The sequence below is a fragment of the Malaclemys terrapin genome, chromosome 4, assembly GCF_027887155.1.
Source record: "Malaclemys terrapin pileata isolate rMalTer1 chromosome 4, rMalTer1.hap1, whole genome shotgun sequence".
Classification (NCBI taxonomy): domain Eukaryota; kingdom Metazoa; phylum Chordata; order Testudines; family Emydidae; genus Malaclemys; species Malaclemys terrapin.
In genome coordinates, this window is record NC_071508.1 from 126893240 (window position 1) to 126899239 (window position 6000).

Consider the following 6000-nt stretch of genomic DNA (forward strand, 5'->3'; position numbering starts at 1 on the left):
ATCCCTCCCCCCCACCACAACCACCACCTTCTCTCTCTCAAGATGGCACAGGGCATAACAATGGAGTTCAAGACAAGACTGCAGTGCTCATTTTCTGATGAGCACACAGTGTGTGTGTGTGTGTGTGTGTGTATGTTTTGAGTGGACGCCTCTCTCCTTGCATTGGATCTCAGTGCAAAGATTAAGGAATCCAGCCTTTCAATACTCTGGACCTGATTTACCATTCCTGCAAAAAAATCAATGGAAGGGGACTGTAGAGGAGGAAATCTCTATATTTCGTACAGCTTCCCTGCAGTTCTTCCATCGGGATTGGAGTGTGCCCCACCCATGGAATAAGCTGTAATGCTGGGAGACTAGCAATAGGTCAGGGCTGTCTGCGTGGAAACTCTGGGGTCACTGGTGTCCCCTCTTCTCTACTGCTGTGGCTCCACTGGAACCATGCTGATAGGGCTTCTCTAGCTGGCAGGTACCCCTCGGGTCTCATGTTAAGGGCCATTTCTAATCTCAATATGACAGTGTTCTGGGATTCATTATCTTTTTGAGGGAATCTTTGCAGGGCCATTGGGGAATATGACAGGCATTTCCCGGCACTGCCCTGGGGCTACTTACTCCTCTGCAGGGTACAGGGAAAGGACGGAATGTTGTTGCAGGTGTGTCTGACAGGCAAACCATATCCTTCTGTGAGATAAAGACCATTGTGCACAGATCTTGGGGGCACCGCTATAAGGTAGATGAATATTTTCATTCTTAAAGGAAACGGATGTGCAGATGTTAAATGACTTGCCCTAAGTCACAAAGAAAGTCAGTGTCGCAGCTGGAACTATCAGAGTTGGGCTTCCTAGTTTTGAGCTCCAACCAGTAGATGACGCTTCCTGACGTTGTGCGTTTCTCTTAAATCCTGTAATAGACCCATCTGCATTCATGCAAAGCTAGGAAGGCTAATCTAAAGACAGTTCATTTTTTGGCAATGAATTATGACTGACACACTGTGGCGCTAGCAAACCCAGGAGAGTTTGCTTGGAACTGCATATATGCATTTCTGTTACTAGTAAATGGGGTGCAAATGATAGTAGAAATGAATCTGTGGGCTTGTAACTGCTTTGTTTTGACTTGTGGTCATCAAGGTTTTGTTTAATTTTATTAATATGTTAAGTATTTGCTAACAGGTGCTTGGCTTTAACAATATTTTATCACTTTTCAGTTCTGGTAGATTTAATAGCCTAGTGACTAAATTGAGTTTATATAGCTTGTCCTGTATCTATTTAGAGATAAGAAGTTCATTTAGGGATTAGGGAATGCTGCTTGTATATGCACCATTAAGCATAGCACATCTGCTACTGAACTAGCAATCAGCAGAATATTGAGAAAAGTTATAAAGAAATCTTTTTGTTCATTCTCACACGCACATAAACACAAACTTGCAGACATTTACATGCAGGAAGAAATGGATATAAGAGCCGTAAAGCAAATCCATAAGGAGAGAATCAAATTCATTCATACAGTGTTTTTTTTTTTTGGGGGGGGGGGAGGGAATATTGAACTTTGTTAGAATCTTTCTGTTGCGTGAAAGTGGGTCAATAAGATTGATAGTAAAAAAGGAATATGCTTATTCTGTAGCAAAGTGGAGGCTTTGCTTTCACTTGCGATGTCTGCTTTTAAGCTGTTGAGAGAGGTGCATGTTCTCTATCACAGGCTTTGTGATGAAGCAGAATAATAATAAACAACAGTGAAAGAGGAAAACAAATAGATCAAGGTTTACCTTCTAGTTTTTATTCATATGTGAATCCAGGCCCCCTTAGCAATAGTCTCTAAAACAACAATGAAAAATAAGAGCTTTAATAGGATTTTCTTCCTTTTAGCTTTCTTGTACACTTTAAACAATAGGTGGAAAAGAAATGAGTGAGTGGGTAAAAATCCACTGTCCTTGGAGCATCTGGAAAAGAGGAGGAGAGCAGAGACAGAGGCCACACTTACTGACACTTGTGGGCTTCTGTCACCTAGGGTGACCAGATGTCCCGATTTTATAGGGACAGTCCCGATATTTGAGGCTTTTTCTTATATAGAAGCCTATTACCCTCCATCCCCATCCCGATTTTTCACAGTTGCTGTCTGGTCACCCTCCTGTCACCAAAAATAAGGGCGGGGGGTAAGTGCAGGAGAATCATCTTGTCATCAAAACCCACAGTTCTTTTTCAGACCAAACACAATCATTTTATATTGCACTACACAAAAAGATGATTAAATGTCTAGTTCGTATAGGCAGGGAATTTAGGTGGAGAATACAATTGACTGTTTCTTAAATGAATGTTTCTTCAGGAAGAATCTGTGGGTATGTATGTGCATGGGTAGCTATCCTCCCCCTGAGCAGCCATGGGAAGATTTTTTAGTCTATTTATACACATTATGGCAGGCTGTTTGCTTTACAGGAGAAAAGCTGAATCATGCTGGTGGATGCTGATAGTGCTGCCAATTGGGAGAGGCAAATTTTAGGTACATCAGTGTAATTAAGCAGGAGATGTGTACGGCTGGAACAGTTTGATTCAGAATATGTCTATATGTTTTTAATTTAAGATGTTTGCATGTCAGTGTGTTCGGCTCAACTGCAGGTGTCACTATTAGATTTGAAATAAAGGTTTGCTCTTTAACTGTTGCTGTCACAATGGAATCTTTCTCCTACCAAAGTCATACTTGTGATAGCAATGCAAAGTCTACAAGATGTACAAAATTATAATTAGACCCCTCCTTATATATCTATGGATAAATGGTGTGTGTGTGTGTATTGTTTTATATATGAGTAGATATAAATACATGTCAGGCACTAACTCAGCATTTCTACAAGTAAAGTTGAATGTAGTTAGACGTACTACTTAATGTTTCAAAATCCCCCCTGATTTGGAATTGGTATTTAACTTCCGCTGACCCTTAGCAAAGTGATGGTGCAATCTGCAGTAGGGTGTTAGAATGTGTAAACATTAACGTGGTGATTTGATACTGAACATCTGAAATTGTTTACAGTAATTTACACTAGCCCAGTCATGTGATTGTATACAAAAACATTCTATTATTTTCTTCTCCTAGTGTTTGGCTCATACTTACACATACAATATGAACTCTGACAGAAGAATCAAGCCTATCAGATGATAGGTAATATATTTCTATTAGAAAGCAGAGGGGAGGAAAGGGGGGGGGGGGATTGAAAGAAACAATAATTAAAAAAACATGTCTTAAATCTATTCCTACAGCTTCAAATAATTAAACAAGCTTTCTTCCCCTATCCCCTTATAGAACTATCATGTGTTGGTCCTGAAAGTGCAAAAACCAAAATAATGCCTTCATGTATGTATTTCACAATGACGCATTGAAAGCTATTTATGCAAGAAATTTATAATTGAAATACAATATTCTCATTAAGTGCCAGTCTTAACAGCCTGCTATTCCCCCACCTGGATTACCATATCTTCAAAGCTGGTAGCCTGGTATATTACATATTAGCACACTATGTTAACATTTATGATACTCTGTGGATTTGTCTTTGGATGATACTGTTCTCAGTGTATTTACACAAATTTAAAAAGTATATCCTAAGTCTAGATTGATTTATATCATTTCCTTGACAGTTCTATTTTTGGCTTTGTTTGTTTGTTTTTTGGTAAATTCTGTGTTTTATGTGCCCATGTTGCTTTTTACCTAAGCCCTTTTCAGAGATTTTTGTAAGCTTCATGAAATAGACAAACATTCTCATTTCAAGGCAAGCAAACAATGGAATATACATTCCACTTGCATGTATAAATATATACATTCCTGAATAAGCACACTCTAATTGAATATTGACTGTTCTGGTGGTTTTATCCCTCTTCTTAATTTTGCTCAAAATAAAACCTAGAAATGAGAAAATAGTTTGAGGTGGCAGAGAGAAGGAGTTGAGAATGTAAAAATAAGGCAAATAAATTTTTGAATAAGAATGACCCATGTACTGTGACCAGAGGGCAAATGCAAATGCCTGTTTTCAAACACAGACTCGTGAATTCTTATTAGGGGTTCGTGACTGTGCCTCCAAGCACATCATTACATATTCATAAGTGTGAGGGAAACAGACTCCTTCCACATTCAGGTGTGTTCAACTAAATACTGCCCCTTTAATCTTAAAGAACAGCTCATTTGGTCTGTTTTCTTCAGTTCATAAAGTGTTAAGGGAATATGAGATAAAAGATGCACACACAAAAAGAAAAAGAAGCAGCAATACTCCACAAAGATCTTTTTAGTGTCAACTTAAATGCACACAAATAGCAGATGATGATCTCTTTTATTGGACTAACATTTATCCAGTAATATCCACACACTTTTAAAACCATTGAGACCTCCTCTTCAGGTGTTCATTTGAATAGAAATAGCTGAATGAGTGTTTTTATAATTGATCCCCTGAGTACTGAATGTCTAGTGCTGCATAACCAACATTTTCCCATTGCTGATTTTTTTTTCCAAATTGCTACTCTGCAAAATTAGGATTTCGTACAGTTTTGATAAGAAAATTAACCTTCCAAATGCCAGACTCCCTTAATGTTAGTTACTAAACACTGTGAGGCTACAAATGAAACTCTCAAATGGATTCTTGTATTTTAAAAGGAGGAAAAAATCTTTTTCTCTTAATATTTATTCAAAAACAAGGGAGAAGAAGAAAAGTTAACAGGCATTTATTTGTATGGTTCCAGTATCCCCAGTCCCCCTTGTATAGGAAACACTAGTGTTCAGAACATGCTTGAGGAAATGTCCTTGCTTTGAACAGCAATACAAACTTTGCAGCTCTTGGTAAAATTGTTTCATTTTTAGGTTAGATTAAATCTTATGGTTTCAACTTTAAAGACACCTTTGGAAGACTCTTTGCTTAATCTTATGGTGCATGTCATAAGGTCTGAATTTTCCAGATAAACACTCACACTGCATGTATTTCCTTGCAAGCTGTTCACAGTTTATTCAAGGAAATGTGTGGCTATTTCTTGCTTGCAATTTTTAACATGCAGCTTTAAAAAAAAAAAAAATTCTGGTGTTTTGAGGACTGGAGAGACTAACGGTAAACAGCATAGATAACAGAGAGCTAGCCTTCCACATACACCACCCCCAATAAAGCAGATCGGATCTTGAGCTGATAGTAAAATCGTCTTGCAATAGCGACACCTTGAATAGTAGAAAGAAAGGAGATATGATGACTGTGTGATAAAACCAGTTAACATTTGTGTGCCATAGCAAACACTCAGGAGTATAAAGAAAATACTAGCTAACCACTAGAGATGTCCACTTATGTTCATGATACAAGCACTACAAACTCCAGTTCTATCAACTACCATCAAGCACAAGATCCATCTTTAATTAATTTAATCCTGTAGAGCTGAACCTTATTTTAGTTGTGACTGTGCAGGGAGAAATTACACTTCTGCATGCTGGCCTTGAACTTCAACCTTACCCGTCTGTATCAGTGGTATTGAATAGCACAAAAGCACATACTCCGAAATTCGGGTCTCAATCTTTTTTTTTTTTTTTTTTAAAGATTACTCAGATCAACCTACACATGGTTCATCTATACAGTTCACTCAAGGAAAAGCACAGAAAAGGCATTTTTCTCCCCAAGGAGAAGATCTGATTTTTTTTTCCACAGAAGTGAAGCAGTTTATTAAATCGATAAGCCTTTCCCATAATGTGTAAGTAAAGACTTCTCAATTATGTAATAAGGCAAAGAGGGCTTTCTTTCCTATCGGAACTATCCAGGTGTCCACACTTTGCCACAGTGAGGGCCATACCTAATATGTATAAAACAGGCCAGTTTGTACCTGCCTTCATTTTTCGTGTAGGTGTGGTTTGGGGAAGACTACACACTTCAGCATGCAATGTTTTATTTGAAAGCATCTATCCAACATGGCTGTCTTATTGTATCAGAAAGTAATGTGACTCTGAGTCTATAGCACCCAGTGTGTGCAATTTACCATCATGGTTAGAGGGGGCCGAATA